Source organism: Petaurus breviceps, unplaced genomic scaffold, assembly GCF_028583685.1.
Source record: "Petaurus breviceps papuanus isolate PSGF00001 unplaced genomic scaffold, PetGlider_PUasm1.0 186, whole genome shotgun sequence".
NCBI lineage: Eukaryota > Metazoa > Chordata > Mammalia > Diprotodontia > Petauridae > Petaurus > Petaurus breviceps.
In genome coordinates, this window is record NW_027185798.1 from 53,475,779 (window position 1) to 53,498,024 (window position 22,246).

The following is a 22,246-nucleotide window of genomic DNA, read 5'->3' on the forward strand; positions in this document are numbered from 1 at the left end:
GAGAAAGAGCACAAACTCTGAGTAAAATGGTAATGAAGCACACATTTGGGTAAGACAATTTATAATTTCAGTACTTTATAGAACTGATTTCCTTTTCTTCTCATGGTATCTTTACAAAACTCAGTTTATAATTACTAAAGTGCAAGTTCTCTTTTGATTATACATACATACATATATATGTGTGAATATATAGATATGTGTATATACACACACACACACATGTCTTTTTTTGTATCAGAGGTCACATTCCTTAAAGCTGCTTTTGGAATTTACTAGCTGCCTATTTATATCCACGTTTGTCTGTAGAGTGTGTCTCTACCCTACTTTCTTCCACCTGGATCCTCCTGAAACAATCTAAAGGATTGATGGAATGGGAATTGTATTCTTAGTTGGAAGTTCCATTGATAAGGTTAATGGCTGATGGTGATATAAAAAAAAAACTTCCTTTATTTCCCCCCCCCCCCCGCCCCAAGATGGTGAAGAGCTTGGTTCTTCATCACCTTCTGATCACCTTCTGGCTCATGGCTTATACTTCCTTAAATGTTCTAAGAGATGGGATATCTCTTCTTCTCCCCTACTCCATTTTTGCCATCTTGAATAAGACTAGGGATCATATTCTATAATTACTCTGATCTGTGGCTTCCAATTGATCTCTGCAACACTAACTGTTGTTCTAATTGCAAGCTTAGATATGTAAATCTGCATGTGCCTTATTTTTGCTCATCTTATGGCCAGAATAATCCTAATTATGTCAATGAAAGCTTATTATACTTCTTCAAGGAATGACCTAGTTTTGTTACCTTTATAAAATATCGACCATCATTATCAGTAATTTCTTCCTATGAGTATATCAAGTGAACTTAAGGGCAATAAAATTGCCTACCCCCCTTAAAAAAAGAAAAACTGATTAATTGCATTTGCATATGAAACAAATTAGAAAAATAGCTAATATGCTGAATGATAGAGAAAGGATCCAAAAAAGCATTCAATGGACTTGAGAATTGGGCTAACTTTATTAAGATTCAATTCAATAGGAAGAAATGTAAAGTAATACATGAGCAAAAAAAAAAAAAACCTTCAAAAGTTCAAAATTGGGGAGATATGACCAGAATTAAATTTGTCTGAAAAGAGATTTGGAGATCTTACAGAACTATAAATTCTATAAGATTCAATAGCATGATAAGGCATCTAAAATACTTTGTTCAACCTTGAATTTCATGGAAAAGGGACATAGCTTACAGAAATGAGGAAGTAATAATCTCATTGTTTATACTCTGTCCTGGTCAGTCCTCATATAGCATATTGTTATAAATTCCTAGTGAAACAATTTAGAGGGTATTAGTAATCTGGAGAATGATAAGAAAAGGGTAACATGGATAGATGGTGAGAGACCTTGGATCCATGTTAGACAACAATCTCTTGAAGAAACTGGGGATGTAATACCCAGTAAAGCATTATGCCCTCATGTCATTGGGCATTAAAATCTCTGAAGAACTGAAGTGGAGGACTATATTAATTTGCAATATTCCCTTGTGAATCATCCACAAAGGTATCATTTAATATGTTTTGTGTATAGCACTTCAGGAAAAGAAAGGAAACATGATCATAAATTTCTAGTGTTTAAGTTATAATGTTAGAAGGGGTTGGAAGAAAAATAACAAAATTCTTGTTCTGCCTTTGGGAATGATTTTAAGATTGTAGAGTGGCAGAATAATGCATATAAATCAAAATGAAAAATGAGGCATGCAAGATAAAAAAAAGAAGTAGAGCAGGCCTTGACCAACTAGTCTTAGAAAGCTGAGCTCTAAAGATGTAACACATAAAAGAGGTGTCATGGAATACTGTAAAGAGTGCAAACCTTGGTTGAGAGAACAGGTTTTGAATCTTGTCTCAGATTCTTATACATATGACCATGGTTGATTAAATTCCCATTATTGATTTTCTCAGATGTAAAATGGTGATAATAATACTCATATAAACTACCATTAAGGGTTTTTGTAGAGAAAATGTTTACAAACCTGAAGGGAATATATCAATATGAATTTTTCTTATACACACACATTGTATATTATAAGATTAAATGTAGGGGTGGCCAGGTGGCTCAGCGAGTAAGAGTACCAGCTCCAGTGTCGGGATGACCTGGGGATCGAATCCCGGGCTCAAATACTCAGCACCACACCCAAAAATACCTGGCCGTGTAACCTTGAGCAAGTTACTTAACCCCAATTGCTTATAAAAAAAAAAAAAAGATTAAATGTAAAAGAGCAAACAATGCAAAACGAGGAGAATAATATATTAATTGAAATGGAAATGGAAAGAATTAAAGTAAAAAGATAAGAAAACAAACAAAAAAGAACTCTCTTAATGTAATAACCAAGTCTGGACTCTTCTAAGAAGAGGTCCAAAGGAAAGAAAAAATGAATTTCATTTCTTTCTTACAGATCTAAGGAAAAAATTGATATGGACCAAGGCAGAGTCTTAAGATTCAGTTGATATTTTAGTTAGACTGAATTTTTTTTTTTTCTTATTCTTTATTGCAAGAGGTGATGAAGAAAAACCAATCTATTTTGAAGCAAGTCTGATATAAAAAGTAATAAAATATGTTTTTAAGATTTAAAAATAGAAAAAGCTATGACTTGAGAACTCAATCTTTGATGAAATGTGTGATCTAATCGGTCATTTGTGATTTTTTACAAAGTGACTTCTCCCCCTCTCCCATGCCAAAATTTTGTAGTCCAAATATTTTTACACCTACTTTGCAAATTAAGAAACTAAGGATCATTTAAATGATATCCATGGCTATGTTCAATTCAATTTCATAAACATTCAGCAATCACCTACTACATGCCTATATTGTGGTTATGTGGCTATTAAATTCTTGATCCAGGATTAGATTCTTGGTTTTCCCACTCCAGGCTCAGTGTTCTTTCCCTTAAAGCATTCTGCCCAAATTCTCTACACATTTAATGATTTTTCAAAAGGTAATTTTCTCCCCTGATAATATACAATGATTAGTAGGGTATTTGACTTCCATAATGATAAGACAATATTTATTTATAAACTGTACTGTTGCCATACCCCTTATTCTAATTTTTCAATTTAGACAGGAAAATAGAAATTGTATTAAAGCTAACACCCAACTTTAGCCTAGGGATTCTATTTCAAGTTCAGTTTTAATGTACAAAAACATAAAATTGGTACTAGAAAAACACATAATGATAACATTGAAGATGTTAAAAATACCTGGGTTTCCTCTTTCCTAAATCCTTCCCCCAGGAACAGGGTCTAGATCACTCTAATTTGGAGCTGTATGTGATTTGACTAGATCTTGAGCTCTCATGAATCTATTGAACATACATATTCTTATATAATCTGTATGTATATATGTAAATGTTCATTTATAATCACATTTAAGAGAGAGATAGGAGTGATCATGGTAAATGGATAGAGGTCTATAAGGCTAGTCTTAGTATCAAGGAAGAGACCTTCCTTCAAGTCCTTATTCTAAAAAATACTGATATTGATGGTATGGGCAAGTCCTATAATCTCTCAGTGGCTTAATAAACTCTATAAGGCTAATATTACAGGGGAGGAAGTCTGTGCATTCATGGTAGAAGGACTTTCCACACTGGGAATTTTCAAATTGAAGAAACCAAAGGTTGGGAACTATGTGAGGAGAGCCCTCCATTATAAATTTACATGGTCTTTGATTCTACAGTTTTTCATTCATTGAACAAGGGAGTTGCATTAGATGTTTTTTCAGGTCACTTCATAATCTAGTAACACCATGATTCTTATTCTCACGTAGGATTTAATTTGTGATAGCCTAGGACAAGATTAGCTATGAAGCAATTCAACTCAAGGCTTAAACACATCTACTTTCAATTATACATTGTCTATTTTATTTAATTGATCATCAAATACATTTTATTCCAGGAAAGTGAAAATAAGTGCTATCCTTAAGAGAAAGGTATGAGTTAAATTAAGAATTCTAATGTATAGAAAAGCTGCTTTGGAATTAACTATAGTAAGCAAACAATTTTTAATGGAATCCAAGATTCATCTATTTCATTCTCTCCTTTTCAACAGGGAATGTTGCTAGCAAATCATCTCTTCCCAGATGCAAAAGAGACTCTTTTCTTTCTCAGGCTGAACTTACTTATGCCAACTGGCATAATTCACTGGTTGGCTATGGCAGCTGAGAAAACAGCTTCATACCAAATTGTCTTTCCTTATTTTTGTTGAAAAAAAAAAAGCTTAAGCACAATAAAGTACAGACATAAGTGTTTCCTGATCATATGACATACCTGTCTATTATTACTTTGGCAATTTCACTAGTGTTGGGCCATTTTAAGAAGCCCTACAGTTTCTCAGATCCCAGGCATTGCTTACTTTTTGTCTTTGCTTTAAACAACCTTGTCTTTCTCTCCATGTCCTAAATCACTATGCATCTTTTAAAGTCCAAGTGAAGTGTGATTTCCTCCATGAAATCTCAGCTAATTTCTGTTATTTATATCATTTTCTTTCAGAGCCAATATAGCACGGTTTTGTGAATTGTCTAATTAATTTATGTTCAATACTTTGTATTTTTAGATATTTTGTCCTGTATTCCCCTCCTACACGGTAAGTACCTGGGGGAGGGAGAATCATATGTAGGAAAAAGCCCCCCCCCAAAAAAAAAACCTTTTATATATTAAATTCCTGGCTTTGTACTTTGAACTCCATAGAGACTTAAAATAGATATTATTTCATTGTTGAATTTATAAACCCTTGGTCACAGTTGAAGAGGTATTCATCCTTGCCCTCATGTAAAGCTGACTGTCATTTCTTCCTTGGTTTAAAGATAATCAGTCCAAAAACTATCCTCTTAGGGCTACTTTGAATTGTAGACTCATAAATTTAAAGCTGAAAGGGACCTCAGACATTATCAACTACAATTCCAATCATTGTTAAGATTTAAATTTTTTTCTAAGATTATATATATATGGGAATTTTAATTCTAAATCTCAAGTACTTTTCATTGTATGACATGCTGAGTAAGTTGAAAATCAGAATTTATAAAGAAGATATGACCACTAACTTTATTTTTTCTCTCTCTTCATACTGCTTGTAATGTTTCAGTGACCCAAGAATAGAAGAAAAAAAAGTGGCCAGAAGTATTTTTGTTTTGTTTTGTTTTCGGCCCCCCTAGTGAGATTTGTAATAAAAAAAATAATTGTGATTCATAATTTGCTAATGGATGGCTATGATTTTATTTGTGATTAAGGATAAACTCCAGAGGTCACTTCTGTTCATTTATGTGCTGAATATAATTGGGTAATGAGCACAGTTGTACACTATTAACCTTTGTGGATTTCAAATGGAGATTTTTACAAATTTCCGACAGTTATCTTTTAATCAAAAGGTCAATAATATTGCAAGGCCAAATAACAAAGACATTGTTTACAATATATCTATGGTGCTAGTGCTGTTATTCTTTCAATACTTGTGGTGTAAAAGCAATGTGGTATAATGTTAAATTTACCCACATCGGTTGGAAGACCAGGATTCAAGTCCCACTTTTGTCCATTACTTACTGTGTGACCTTAGTCATATCACTTCGTGCCTCGAAGTTTACTTCCCTCGTCTACAAAGTGATAATGGTAAAACTGAGCTACCTATTTCATAAGGTATTTTTGAAGGAATTGCCTTGGAATTATATTGCACTATATAGGAGATTCCTAACCTGGGATCATATATGCCCAAAGGGTCAATTGAATAGACTTCAGGGGGTCCATGAAATTGAAAGAAAAAATAAATACATTTTTATTTTCTTTAAACTCTAACTGAAATTTAGCATTTTGTTCAATGATTTAAAACATTGCTATAAGAAGGCAAACATAAGTTTTTATCAAATTGTCAAAAGTATCCACCACACACACATGCACACACACATTAAGGGAACTTTATATAAATGTTAGTTGTTGTTATATTCTTGTTATTGAGTCGTTTTCAGCCTTCTCTGACTCTTTGTGACCCCATTTGGGTTTTCTTGGCAAAGATGTTGGAGTTGTCATCTCATCCAGCTCCTTTTAAAGGATAAGGAGAAAACAGGGTTAAGTGACTTACCTAGGGATACAGAGCTACTAAGTATCTGAGGATAGATTTGAACTTAGTTCTTCCTGACTCCAGGTCCATATTTACTGTACCACCTTATAGTGAATTACATTTGCTTAGAAGGATGTAATATCCTTGAGGGTGATCTTTTCAAAGGTAAGGACTATAGTTTGATCCTTTTTGTATTCTCAATACTGTAATAGTAATAGAATTTAAAGATTTCTCTGTATTGGCTTGGTTTTCAGGTTGAGTATTGAAACCCAGAGCTTTGAAACCCACTTGTGGGATGGACTTGTTGATGTGAAAAGAGAGGGCTTAACTGGGAGGAGCTGATGCTGTGGATTTAGAGAAGGCCCAGGCAGAAGAACTTTGGGGAGCAGCATCGTGGAGGCAAAGAGAGAGAGGGGGCCTCTAACTGCTGAGGGTGAGTTGGAGCTGCCCAGGACTTTTGAGAGCTGCCACCCTGAGATTCCAAGGACTGAAGAGACATGGCTGTGATGCCAGTATTTGGTCTGTCTGTTTTGATGTTGTTTTGCCAGATTCGTACACTGGTAAAAGACAGCGCTGTTGTTGCAGAGGTTCTGGAACCTTGCTGTTGGTTCAGAAGACCCAAAGAAGGATTTTCTTGTTGTATGTTTACAGAAATCCTGGGAGAGGGTCTTGTCAATGTTTTCTGGGGTCCAGAGACTGTTCTGAAGGAAGAGAGTGAATTGATGGGTACACTGGCGATGTATATTTTGGCTTTTGTTAAGCTTTGTCTCCCCAGGAACAGAGATTGCTGAGAACTTGCCTCAGGTCAAGATGAAGAAAAGACCTCTCCTTGGGTATTAAATGTTGTGCTGATATTGTAACCTTGTTGTAACTCAGGAATAGATGGGCTTTGTGCTCTCCACTGCCCCTTTTGAGAAGGTGCTTGGTGTTAATTGATGATAATTGTAATTCAGTTGTGATCCAGGAGTGGGAAACTTGACTTTCTTGTGCTCTGTGACTGACCAAATGAATATACTTTGTTTATGATTGGAAACTAATCTTAATCTCCATTTGAGAAGAGAGACTTTGTGATTGACTAAATGAATGTACTCCTCAGGGGTGAAATAGTACTTGGAAATTACTGAATCACATGTGGTGAATGCTGTATTTTGATTTTCTCTGTTCTGTGAATGTTTTGCCTTAATTTGTCACTGAATAAAATGGAGAACTATTATGCTGGTATTCTGAACCTTGGAAGTTGCCTTTGCTTAGCATTACAAATACTTAGCATGATACTTGGCACATAGTAGGTGATTAATAAATGTTTATTGACTCACTGACTGATTCAGGGCAGAGGCTTTTGTTTTAATTTTACTGGCCCCAGCACCTAGCAAGTATTTTGATCTCTGCTCTCTATTAATTCTCTATTAAATACCTTACTTAGATACCTAGTATATGCCTTGTCTAGGTATTTAACAAATACCTTGCCTCGATTTTTAATAAATATTGGTAGAATTCAATTAATAACAATTCTAATGGATAGAACTTATATAGACTCCAAGATTTACAAAGCATTTTACAACTATAATCTCATTTTATCCTCACAACAACTCTGGGAGATATATATTATTATTATCCCCATTTTAAAGAGGAAGAAGCTGAGAAATTCAAATGTTAAATGATTTGTCTAGAGTCACATAGCTAGCATCACATTCACAAATGTGAAATCAATCTGACTAACTCAGAGTCTTATTCTGTATCCATTGTGTTACCTAGATAAACATTGAATAAAAAATATTTCTTTTAATAAATTGTTTTAATGGCTCTTTTTTATATAACTGTATTTAATCTAGTGTTCCTATCATACTCCCTATAATAACAATTTATATAGCAAATAATGTTTTTAAAGACAAAAAAATGAGGAAAAGAGAAGGAAAAAGCAAAACTGATAAATACATTGAAAAATTAGAAAAATACATGCAAGGTACAACACTCATGGGCCTTTCTAAGGGTGGGGGAGAAGAGGAGTTTCTTCTCATATTTCATCTTTGGATCTGCTATTCTTTGTAATTTTACAACATTCACTTCTGATATTTTTGTGTAGTTGTTTTGTCATTGTAGTCATGGTAGACATTATTTTCTTGGGTATGAATGAAGATATAGATATACATATGCATGTGTATATATATACACATACACATATATGTATGTATACATATATATGCATATATTTATCCATTAATTGTATAAGTGCCTTAAATCTCAAGATTTTGTCAGAGAAATTAGATACAAAGATTTTCCCCCATTCTTATTCATTGATGCTGTTTGTGCGGAAGCTTTTCAGTTACATGTCATCAGACTTCACTATTTTATCTTTGTAATTGCCTCTATCCACTATTTTGTTAACATCTCCTATTCATCTCTGTGAAAGATATTTGATTTACTCTATTTTAATACTATCATCTTGACTATTAAAGTTTCCAATTCATTGTGACTATGTTGTGGAACATGATGTTAGGTGTTGGTGTAATACAGGTCTGCACAACATGTGGCCTGCCAAGGGATTTCCAGAGATCCATGAAAATTGTAGAGAATGTTTTCCTCTACATTTGTCAAGAGCCACCAGAAATCCTTTGGTAGGCCACAGGTTGTGCCAGCCTGGTGTAAACCTAGTTTCTATAAGATTGCTTTTCCATTCGTTCAGTGGCTTTTGTCAAATGATGATGTTTTTCCTAAGCTATTTCTATTTTTTGGTTCATTAAACCTGGGTTATTGAATTCTGCTGTTTTTGACTCTTCCTTATCTAATCTGTTCCACTGATCTACATTTCTACTTGTTACTAGATGTTTTTCATGACTTCTGATTTATAATACAGTTTGAGGTCCAGAAATCCTATTTTATCATGAAACCTATCTTTTTTTCATTATTTTCCTTGATGTTCTAGATATTTCATTTTTATAAATTGATTTGGCTATTACATTATTGTATTCTATTGGATTGTTATAGTATTAAAATGGCAATTGAACTTTATTGTTACTGTCATTTTATTATATTGGCAAGGTCCAAGCATGAGCAATAGTTATTTCTCCAGCTATTTAAGTTGATCTTTACTTCTTTTTTATTTTATATTTAATTTTTATTCATTTTATATTAGTGCCTCTTTACTCATAATTATTTTTATGTACTCAATTATGCCAAAATGTTGCTTTTGGAGGGTTTAATCAATAACCACAATATTGCTAAAGTTATTATTCATTTCAATTAGTATTTTTGCTGATTCTCAAGGATTTCATAGGTAAATTATCATGTCATCAACAAATAAGAATTTTTTGACGCTCATTACCCATTTTATGCCCTTAATTTCTTTCTTTTGCTTTATTATTATTACTAGAATTTCCAGAACTAGCATTGCTAAAAAACAGAGGAATATGGAATCATTCTTATATTACTATTTCATTTATTAGAAAATGTTTCATGTAAAGTAATTGGATATAATGTTTTTGCTTTCATATATATACTTTTTATTAAGCATATATGAATATATAAGCATATTTAGGCATGTTATATATAAATCATACACTGTACATATATTCATTTGTGTACACATGTGGTGTGTGTGTGTGTGTGTGTGTGTGTGTGTGTGAGTGTATAATTTACAGGTCCCACTATACCTAAACAGAGTTTAGGGATTTCAGGATTTACAAGGTTTTCAGCATGAATGAGTATATTGATTCTCAAAAACTATTTATGCATGTAGTGATATTATCATGTGATTTGATTTTTAAAATATGATTAAATTTGCTGTTTTCCGCTTTTTAATTTTTATTTCATTCCTGGTGTGTGTGTTTATGTGTATGAATGTGTTTTGTTTAAAATTTTTAAGTTTATGTTAATTAATTATAGTTTTCTTTCTGTATTTTATTATTCCCTGTTTTATGTATTAGGATTGTATTTCTCTCTTTACAGAAATGTGAAGGTTCTTTCTCAATTTTTGAAAATAATTTTTATCTTGTGAGATCTAATTGTTCTTTAAAAGTTTGATAGAATTTTCCTATGCATCATCAGGAGCAGGATTTTCTCTCTACTTCCTCCCAATTCCCGTAATAGATTTGGTAGTATGTTTATATTTAGTACTATTTATTTTACTAAAATAAATTATTTAAGATCTGGATTTAGCCTTCTGTTAGTTGGAGTATTTTATATGTTTGAGGATTTTCCTCTAATTCTTTTGTTTTTGTTATTTTTTTCACTTTATTTGAAGAACATAGTTTTTGATTTTTTAAGTTTCTTTCAGTTTTGTTATGAGTCCACCTTGTTCATTTTTCATTTTATTGATTTGATTTTCTGTCACTATAGTTTAGCTCAAAATAAATCTATTTGATTAGTCTTTCCAAAGAACTTTTAGTCTTCACTAGCATTTTAATAGTTTTTTTTTCCATTTATCTGTTCTCTAATTTATTATTATTATTATTATTTTTAAAAGAATTGGGTTTAAGTAACTTGCTCAAGGTTACACAGCCAGTTATTTCTGGGTGTGGTGCTAAGTGTCTGAGCCCAGATTCGATCCCAGGTCATCCCAACTCTGGGGCCAGTTCTCTTACTCACTGTGCTACCTGGCCTCCACAATTTATTATTTTCTAATATTGGTTTTGATTGTTTTTAGACTTTCTAATTTTCAAATGCATTTACAATCTGTTAACTTTCTATTCCTTCCATTCAAATTTATGTTTCTAGGGATTTTTTTTTCTTTTTCTAACTTTTTTCAAATTTGTGGAATGAAACAAGCATTTCATAACATAGTACAGTAAAAAAAATGATCATACACAGAACTGCAAGTCTTCTTCATGCTACTTGCTATTACTTTCAAATATATAACTAAATTCTCATGTAAATTTCTTTTTTTTTTCTTCCCTAGCTCCTCTGTCCCACCAGGACTGGCTACCATTAGACACAAGAAGGTATGTGTATGTATCTGTATACATACATAAATAATATTACATATTATATGGTGTGTGTAAAATTTTTCTACATATCCTTCTATTTATTAGTTCTTTCTCTAGATGCAGATAGTATCTTTCTTCACATGTCCTTTGTAGTTAATTTGGTTATTTATAATAACCAAAATACCACTAACTCAAAGTCATTTTTAAAACAATATATTGTGTAATATGTTCTCTTGGTTTTGCTCATTTCACACTTGATTCTTTTCTGCAAGACTCTCAATGTTTTTCTAAGATCATTGAGCTCATCATTTCTTATAGCATAGTAGTATTCCATCATAATCATATTACACAACTTGATTCAAACATTCCCCAACTTATAGGCATCACTGCAATTTCCTTTGGAAGAGAAATCTGGTAAGATAGATAGATAGATAGATAGATAGATAGATAGATAGATAGATAGATAGATAGATAGACAGACAGACAGATAGACGCAAAATACATATAAAACACACATGCAAGTATATATACACATATGCGTACATGAATAAACACATGTGTATACATATATGTGTATATACATGTGAGTGTGTATTGTCATATGCATGCATGCATATACACATACATGCATCCATTGATACCGCTCCATCCTCATTTATACATACATGCATATATATACACATACATATGCCCACATGTGTATATTATGCATGTGTATGTATACATTCATTCATGCATATATACATACAATTTGCTTTTCTCCTGAAGACTGCTTTAGCTTCATCTCAGAAATTTTGGTATGTTATTTCATAATCATAATTTTCTTTCTTATAATTATTTGATAATTTTCTAATTTATAAGTTGAACTATTTATTTCTAATTTTATCATTGTCTCCATTTTAGTCTATATGAATCTCTTCCAAGTAATAAAATACAATTGTTTTTTTTTCTTTTCCAAACTGAAACTCTATTAAATGTTAAATTTTACTGTTAATTCCATTCACATTTAATGTAACCCCAACCCCTTTTTAATTTTAATTTTTTATTAGGTCATCTCATTTTCTGTATTTCTCCTTTTTTTGTTGGAGGGCAATTGGAGTTAATTGACTTGCTCAAGGTCACACAGTTAGTAAGTATTAAGTGTGTGGGATTGGATTTGAACTTCGATCTTCCTAACTTCGGGGCTGGTGATTCACTGTACCACCTATCCACCCCTATGTCATTTTTTTCTTAAAAATAATTATTTCTTATATCGTCTTCATTCCTTTTCTTCCATTTTTTTCTGCTTGACTTGTATTATCTGATTTATAGACCTGATTCTTACTTTATCCCTCTTTCATCTTTGTAATAATAATTTATCATAATAAAAATTTTGCCTTATTCCTACAATATCAAAGATATGTATTTTAGAAAATGCATAAACTTATTGTTTTATTTATATATGTGTGTACACACATACCTATACATATATACACATATACATATGTACATGCATATATATGTACATACACTCATGCACACACATACATACATATAACCATGGCTATAGGAAACTTAGGCAGATAACATCTCCCACTTCTGAAACCCATTCAGAATCTAGGCATATTGTCAAGGAAGAATTAAGTTGCCTCTGAAGGACTAATCTTGCCAATCCATCCTATAATGTGATGAATATGGTTATATAGAGAAATTCATCATTTTCATAGCCTTAAACTATTAATAGGTCTTGAGTTTCTCCACCTGTCATTAGCTTGTTTTGTTTTTCAACTTGAGAAGTATTTGTCAAAATATTGATCTTACCATTCCTTATGTGGCCTAAATTCTTAAAGCTTAATTTCATAAAAAATTAAACCCAAATATATATTCATTTCTCATTCCTTCAAAAGACTAAAAACACCCACAACTTTAGAGAAGTGGACTTCCAAATAAAAGAATATTATTTTTCACAAATAGAAGGTTTCATGGAGATAGACCAATTGGCTTATAAAATTAATATGATTGACTCTACATAAAAAAAAATTATTCTGTAATAAAGTTGTTCACTTCTCTTATTCTTTAAAGCCAGACAGTCTGTCTCTCCTGAGAGACAAATGTTTTTGCTAGGTCTTTGTTCCCTGTTCTAGATTTTTCTTTTATGACACAATGGATTGCTGCTCTGTCTACAAACACCATATACCTTTCTTCCTTACTTTTATATGCCCCAACAGAGTATATGTATTCATGTGTGTGTATATACACATGTATATGTGTACATGTGTATATACACATGTATATATGTACATGTGTATATACATGTGTATATGTACATGTGTATATTTCTATATATACACACATGTGCATGTGTGTATACACAACTATATACATATAAATGTATAATTAATTACAAGTCACATATTCCTTAAGATTATTATTTTGGAGTACAAGGGTAGGGAGTTTTAGTACCTTTGGTGTTTTTTTTTTATCTTAGCCCTCAAGAAATTTCAGTTATTTTATTTCCATATGCCCAGAAATTTCACCATCTTACTTCATACCCTTAGTACAATCTTACCTGAAAACTAAGAAAAGGAAAAAAAATGCACGCCTTTCTCCCTGTTTGGATGACAACATGTTTTAATGACCTTTTAATCCATGGGATCTGTCAGGTCCTCTAAGTGTATACTCTAATAGAAAGAAGAAGGAAAAGTAAGCCATCAATCAAGAAGAAGCTACTAAGCTTCCACTATGTGATAACCACTGGACTAGAAAATGGCGATTTAAGCACAAAGAATGAAACATTCCCTATTTATAATGAGCTTACATTTAATGGTGAGGAAATAAGTATGTATAAAAATATATACAACAAAAATATGCTTCTCCAAATGTATATAAGACATTTTGGAAGCTAGGTGTTCTAGTGGATAGAAGGTTTAGCCAGGAGTCAGGAAGACCTAGGTACAAATTCAGTCTCAGAAACTATGTGACTTTGGGCAAATCACTGAACTTCTGCATCCTTATTTCCTCCTCTGTTAAATGGTAAACATAATATCACTTGCCTCTTAAGGTTGTTGTCAGGATCAAATGAGAGAATATTTTAAGTACTTTGGTAAATATAAAGGTATAATATATGTGCTATTATATATATACACACACGTTATATATATATACATATATATATACAAATATATACATATATGCTTATTTCAGTTATAACATGTGACTATATATGCTTTGTTTATATGCATATTTCTTACATATATGTACATGTGTGTATATATAATGTATGTGTATGCTTGTACATATGTTTGTTTAGTCAGTCTTACACTTTCATACTGGTAAAATTCCTAAAAAATGATTGGAAAGTTTAAAAATGCAAATATTAATATATTGAACCTATAGGGAACAGTGGGTTAGATTTCCACAACCACCAAAAACTACAATCTTTCACTAGAGATCGATAGTGGTATACTTTTCCACATACAATTCTTTATATCAAAACATTAATTTAGAAAATATATGCTTTTCTTGATAACCACAAAATAACCATAAAATACAGGATAGCAAATAAAAATGATCATATATAAAAACATTTTCTGACTAGTAAGTCTCTAAAATGTTGTGACCTTTTGTGCTAACATTTTAGTTTAAAAAAACTAATTTCAGACAATATTCACTTTTTATAACATGTGAAGCAAACAGTAACATAAGTACTGTATAACAAACTTCTGAAGGCTAAAACTTTTCTTAACCTGAATCTTACCTTCCACTGAATCAGGTAGCAGTGTGAAGGTGGCTGACAGTGGCTGCAGACATTCTGACTTCAATTGTTTATATAAAACCTTTTTTCCTCACAATCCCACATGACTGACTTTACATGCTTGGGCTTAATGCCCAAAGGACTTGCACTGTGCTTCAGGGGCATAATCGAAACACAAAATGAGTTTTAAATGCAAACAATGAAAATTTGTAACCAATTGCACTAGGAAATCTTTACAAAAGCAGAGTGAACAAGACCAGTGAAACAGCTAGTGGGATGCCAGTCACTTCACAAATTTGTATTCATTGCTCCTCTTATTTTTTCCCTCTATTGTGCATACCAAGGAAAGTATGTAGTTGCCATCAAGACAGTTAAAAAAAGGTTACAAATAAAATTACATGAATATTTGAAGTTCAAACTATTAATGTTGAGGATTGACTGAATATAGATGTGTATATATATATATATATATATATATATACAAATAGAAAAAAATGGATAGATAGATAGATAGATAGATTTGGGTTTGACATCTATCAATCATCTACCTGTAATAGATATCTCTAGCTATCTATATCTACATATACAGACATCTACCAATCATTTATCCATTTCCAAACATTTATCTACAAAGGTATATCAGACACTTATATGAAAAGACTTTTTTTTTTAGCTATTCAACCATTAAACTTCTTAAACTAACTGAATTAATTTTGTTTATGCAACTTTTCAATTAAATATAATTAGAATTATTTACAAAATCCTTTATAATTGCTTCTATTTTTTGGTTATATAAGAATACATATTTTGCCCCTACCTGAGAAAGTTAGTGAATTTGTTTCTAGGCTATTTTTTCTTTACCTTTTTTTGCAGGTGATATAAGGGTTTCATTTAGAAAATCATAATCAACTAAAATTTAATTGAAATAATTAACAACCTCTGCTAAGTTGTGGTATATAAATAAATCCACCCAATTGATCAGCATTTTAGTATAAAATCAATAAAAGTCAGCAGCAAAAACACAATAAAAGATAGAGAAATTACACATAAATTTTGTACAGAAAGTATAAAATATTTGATAGTTTGCCTACCAAGATACAAGCAAAGGCTATATAAATATAATTTTAAAATATTGTTTAGAGAAATAAAGACAAACATAAATTAACTGGAGGAAAATATCATTAAAATGACAATACTTGTCAATTGTTTATTCAGTGCCATACCAAACTACTAAATGATAACTTTATGTAATTACAAAAACAATAACAAAATTCACCTCGAGCCACAAAAGATTAAGATTATGTTTAGTTTTAATGTTCTATCGAACTGGTCCTTACCTATCTTCCCAAACTCACTAGACATTATAATCTCTTCTTTGCTCTGAGAGGTTTTTAAAATGAGGGAATTGAAAGAGATTAAGTAAACTGAACAGAGTTACATAAACAATAAGGATCCGAAGCCAGTTTTGAACTTAGGTCATTCAATATCAAAGTCCAGCTCTCTTTCTACACCAGGTAATGTGACTAAATATATAGTTCTCAAAAGAAGAATTGCAACCCATTAACAACCATCAACAAGAATGCTTCAAATCGGGGTGGCTACGTGGTGCAGTGAATAGAGCACAGGACCCTGGAATCAGGAGGACCTGAGTTCAAATCTGGTCTCAGACACTTCACACACACACACACACACACACACACAAACTAGCCATGTGACCTTGAGCAAGTCATTTAATCCCCCTACCTTCCCCACACCAAAATGAAAAAAAAAAGAATGCTCCAAATCATTAATAATAAGGGAAATGTAAATCTAAATAATCCTGAGGTTTCCCCTGACATCCCATAAATTGTTAAAAATGAGAAAAGATCACAATAGTCATCACTGGAGAGGTTGTGGGAAGATAGGCACATTATTGAGCTGTAGGTAAAGCTGTGAATCAGTAAAAAAACAAAAACATTTTAGAAAGATGTTTGGAATTATAAAAATAAATTCAATAACATGTTCTCCATTGACTCAGATTCCATCAGTAGACTTAGACCCTAAGGGAACCATTGGTGAGAAGAAAATCGCCAAATAAACCAAAATATTTGGAATAGCACTTCTTGTGTGAATAAAAAACTGTAAATCACATAGGTTCCCATCAACTGGGGGGAGGGGTGACTAAACAAATTGTAGAATATAAATACAATAGAATGTTTTTATACATAAGAAATGGTATGTATAAGATAAACAGAGAGAATTACATGAACTGATGCAAAATGAAGAGCAAAGTCAAGAAAGCAATATGCAAGATAATTAGGACAATATAAGTCAAAAGAAACACAATCACAAAATAATTTTTAAAAAGTTTTATGACGTTAAAAATTAAAAAAAAAAAACCTTGGCCCCGAAGAACAGGAATGGAAATTAAACCCTATTACTCTGCTTTGCAAAGATGGTTTAAAGGTGTAAGCATTGCATATATTTTCTGTCTTTGTGTTGTATTAATTGATTTGGGTAATTTTTTTCCCCTCTTCCTTTTATCCTGGTTTCTTTTTTTTGTCCCTTAAAAATAAGTTTTATATGAGATGGCTTTCTTGGAGGGGGGATGGATATTAACAAAAGTTCTAATGACATATATATTTTTTAAATCAGATAAATTCATTTAAAACCTGAAACATTATGAACAAAATTTACATTTTTACATTTACAAAATAAAAGGCATCCTTTATATTTTGTTGGCATACATTATACTGATTTTAGCTCATTCTCTTGCACCAGGTCTTTTTTTTCCTAAAATATTCTTGGAAAGGGTAGGGGAATCTTCCATCATTTCTTCTCATTAGAGTGTCACTTTTGCACTGTAATTTTATTTTTAAAGTGAGATTGTCTTCAGAAAAAGTGACCTGATTGATTCGGCAGAACTTTTGGGCAGTCTTCAGCAAAACCTAATATTTATGGAAATGTCCCATTAACATGATGGTTTTTGGTTTAAAGTTTTCTTCTTATAATACTGCTAGGTGAAGAGATCTAATTCTATTTTTTCCAATTTTATAGACAAAACTGAAACTTTGAAAGGTGAAATGACTTCCATACCTAGTTATGTACTAAGGCACAGCACTTCTGACAAACACAGTGTTTCTATCTTTCATGCAGCCCAAGAAATATATTTACATGCTCATTCACACAATTCTGACTGTAAAGGGATTAAAAATTTTTTATCTTGTAGCTTATCTGTCAATCTATATAACATAGAACTGAGTTTACTATCAGTTAATACATCAATCATAAAGCACTAGATAGATGATTAAACAATCGGCATAATTACGTGTACAAAATTTAGTTAGCATCTAACTTCATTAACTAGAATTTATTGATAGCATGGTAGTTTAATAGATTAAGTGCTGATCTTGGAGTCAAAAAGATCTAAGTTCAAATCATACCTCAAATAATGACTCACTTTTTGACCCTGAGTACCTAAAATCTCAGCCTCAGTTTCCTCATCTGTAAAATGATAAATAATAATGGTTCTTGCCTCAGAGTTGTTTAGAAGATCAAATGAGGTAACACATGTGAAGCAGTTTACAACTCTTAAATCATTCCATAAATGTTAGACATCAATATTGCCACTGCATTTCCTGCTCTTCAGATTTTTGTATGTTAAACCAAAATGGAATAAGTCTATTAATGGCAAATAAATCATTTTGAACTTTAGTATCTAGAATTATAAAAATTTAGCACGAAATTGAACCTTTATCACGTATGATTTAAATTTACTCAATAGAGTATAGAGTGAGCTTTAGCTGTAGTCTTGTTGCAAGGGGGAAAGTAAGAGTGGTAAAAGAGTATATTACAGTAATGTATCTTATTCTAGCCTGCCTTTTTAGGATATCTCCAGTAAAACAATACAACATTCTTGACATACAGTCTTTTTTATGTGATGTGACTTTCATTAGGTTACCAAATTCATGGTGCATACAATTTATCCTTATTATATTTAATCTTGTTATATTTGGCCCATTATTCCAGCCAGTCATGGCCTTTTTGGATCATGAGCCTGTCATTCACTGTATTAACTATTCCTCCTAGACTATGCCATCTACAAATTTGATAAATATGACATAAATATCTTCATCGAAGACACTGATAAAATGTTGAGCAACACAAAGCCAATGACAATGCCCTCAAGGAATCCCCTGGACATCTTCTTCTAGGCTGGCATTGATTCATTAATCAAAATTTTGGATATACATTTGTTCAACTGTTCCACTGTTAATCCATGAGATGTAAACATAATCCATTTCACATTTTTCTATCTTGTTCATATAGAATTCATAAAAGGAAGAAAGAAAAGAGAAACACTCCAAGCATCTTATTAATACCCAATCTTCTCTTTTGTTTGACATTCCCAGATATATGAGGCATATCAAAAGAAAAAAAATAAGATTTGAATGAAACCCTTTGTTTCTGGGATGGCTATGGTGATTCCTAGTCATCACCATTTTATTTTCTTAGTGTTCACAAACCATCCATTTAATAATTGATTATAGATTGAAGTATTGACATCATGATGATATCAATATGTGAATTACCAGCCACCATTTTTCCCCCTTTAGAGATTAAGGCATTTTGTTTTCTTAATTTTTCTGGCAACACACTTCTTCTTCAGAGATCACTGCCAAAAGTTAAGTAGTCACATCCAAAATTTCCTTCAGCCTAGAGTCTAATTCAGCTTGGCTAGAAAATCTGAACTCACGTTTGATAAATTTGTGAATGGAAAAAAAAAAACTGAGAAGGATAATTAAGCCATTGTATACTGAGATCATAACCCTAAAAGAACACAAATGAGAAACATATCAGTAAGCCTGTCAGTAAATGTCTATTAAGGACAATTTGATCATTTTTAGGAATACAAAGAAAGTCAAAAGACAGCCCCTATCATCAAAGAATTGATAATCTAATGGGGCAGACAACATGCATTCAACTATGTACAAATTATGTGTATACAAGACAAATATTAAATAATAAACAAAGGGAAGATGCTTTAATTAAGAAGAATTAGGAAAGGGTTCCTGTAAGTAGGTGAAATTTTAGTTGGGATTTGAAGGATTCCAGGGAAACTAGGAGATAGACGAAAAAAGCGAACTCCAGGGAGGGGCAACAACCAGTAAAAATGACCAAAGTCAAGAGGAGATGGAATATGTTGTTCAAGAAATAGCAAAAAGGACAATGTTACTGAATCTCAGAGTACATTGTGGGTGTGGGAAAGAGAGGAGAGTGAAAGTGAAAGAACAATGGCAAGGGAAAGGGAGAATGGCTATTAATGGCTTTGAATGCCAACAGTGGATTTTATATTATTTTCTGAAAATGATAAGGAGTTATTGCAGTTTATTGGTTAGAGGAGTGATATGGTCTGATCTGCACTTAGGGAAATTTACTTTAGTAGCTGAATGGAGGATGCACTTGCACCAGGCACACCACCTAACCCAGAATGGGGAGATGAAGACTTTTACTAGTATCAGAGAAGGGACCATATTTGAGATATGTTTACAAAGGTAAAATTCACAGGCCTTGCCAAGTGATTGGATATGGAAGATAAGATGATATCTAGGTTTTAATACTTGGGAATTGAGAAGGTGGTACTCTCTTTTTTTGCTTTTTTTGGAGGGCAGTTGGGGTTAAGTAACTTGTCCAAGATCACACGGTTAGTTGTGTGTGTGTGTGTGTGTGTGTGTGTGTGTGTTAAGTGTCTGAGGCCGGATACGAACTCAGGTCTTCCTGACTCGGGGGCTGGAGCTCTACTCACTGTATCACCTAGCTGCCCCAAGAAGGTGGTACTCTTAACACAAATAGGAAATTAAAACAAGAAGGGTTGGGGGTGAAGATTTTTAGTTCAGTTTTGGGCATTTTGTGTTTAAGATGTCTACCGAACCATCAAGTTCAAGAAGACTAAAAGGCAATTGTTAATTCAAGACTGGAGGTCAGGAGAGGGGAAGACTGGATAAGCAGATTTGATAATCCTCAATGTAGAGATAATAATTCCAGGGGAACTGGTCACCAAGTAAAATAGAATAGAGGGAGAAGAGAAGAGGATCCAGGACAGAGACCTGTGTATCACCCATGGGTTAGCAGGCATGACCTGAATGAAGATTCAGAAAAAAAGATGAGAAGAATCAGATAGGAGAAAAAAATTAGGCGACATTAGTGTCATGAAAACTTAGACGAAGGTCTGAAGAAGAAGAATATTATCAACAGTCTCAAAGCCTTCCAAGAGGTCACTGTTTCTCATTCTCTTACTCTCTGGCTTTGTCCCTCTCTTTCTCCTCTCTCCTTTCTTCCTTTACCCCTTTCTTTCTGTCTCTGTTTTTCAGGTCCCAGTATTCAACAATTCTATATCTCTCTTTGGATATACATATTCTTCCTCTCAGGAATGGTGGCCCTATTCAAATGCCTTCTGTGTGTCTGTTTCTCTCATTGAATAAGGTTTGTGTGTTTGATTTAACATTAGGAGTTATTAAATCCAAGTTCTTATTGCATAGTAATTATTTGATTGCACTAATTCTTGTTTTGATGAAAAATGAATTATGTTCATGCTCAACAGTGATCCAAAATTTTACTAGCATGGAGTGTATATTTTAATCCTCTTTACTTAATACAGTCACACACCTGTTTTCAAGTCAAATTCCATTAGAGCATGGCTTGTGGGTTAAAATCTGCAAGAATAAGAATGGGCAAAAAGATAATCCCAAATATACAAGACTCTTGAAACATGAAGAAAAGAAACAAATGACCAAAAGAGCTCACAATTACACAAGTGACTGAAATTATAATTAATATGATATCTATTGTTGGCTTATTTATTTGTCTGGTTGGTTTTAAATTGAAAGTTTAAAGACAGCTTTAAAAGTATTTCACTGAAAAGATTCCTCCAAAAGCTATAATTATGAATTCTGGTACGCGGAATTAACAATTGATTAAGATGAATTGTGATACTTCTGGGGATAGAAAGGGAAGCAAGGGGGACTAACAGGTCTTGGAGGCCAATTCAAAGCCCATTGCTTTTCCAGGGCATGTGCAAATGCCTCAATACACTCCTCTTCAGATATACATAACGCAACCTGAAACACTCCCATCAATGTCCTTAGAAGGCTAGAAAAGTGGAAATCTTTCCTTTCCTCAAGTAGAATATGTTAAAAGATCCTTTAAATTCTCCTTCTCTATTGTTGAATCCTAATTGGGAGGTCTGCTTTTCTCTGAGTAGCCTGGTATAAAGTCTGTCTTTCTGCCCATGTCCAGACCTAGCATGCCTCCAGTTAACCCTGACCTCACAAGCTTCTTATCTTATGACCAACCTTTGTTCCTTTCCCTCTTCCAATAGGAGGAGTGACTCAAAGAGGAAATATCAATTCTCTCAGTTGTTGGTACCTGGGAGCCAAAGCCCCACTTACCCCAATCTATTAATGACATTAATGTCTCCCACGTCTATGTCAAAATCATGTAAGATTCCTTGAGAGATGTGATCAAT

At 32.6% G+C, this 22,246-nt stretch overlaps 1 long non-coding RNA gene across 1 annotated transcript in view; it reads left to right on the forward strand.

The window, feature by feature from the left end:
* LOC138162194 (uncharacterized) overlaps positions 1 to 21,167 on the forward strand; it is a 33,707-nt gene extending 12,540 nt beyond the window's left edge. Inside the window, exons 2-3 of the long non-coding RNA XR_011168573.1 lie at positions 10,982 to 11,024; positions 21,093 to 21,167. This is a non-coding gene — a long non-coding RNA (uncharacterized lncRNA). The remainder of the gene's footprint in view (positions 1 to 10,981; positions 11,025 to 21,092) is intronic.
* Positions 21,168 to 22,246: the final 1,079 nt, after the last annotated feature.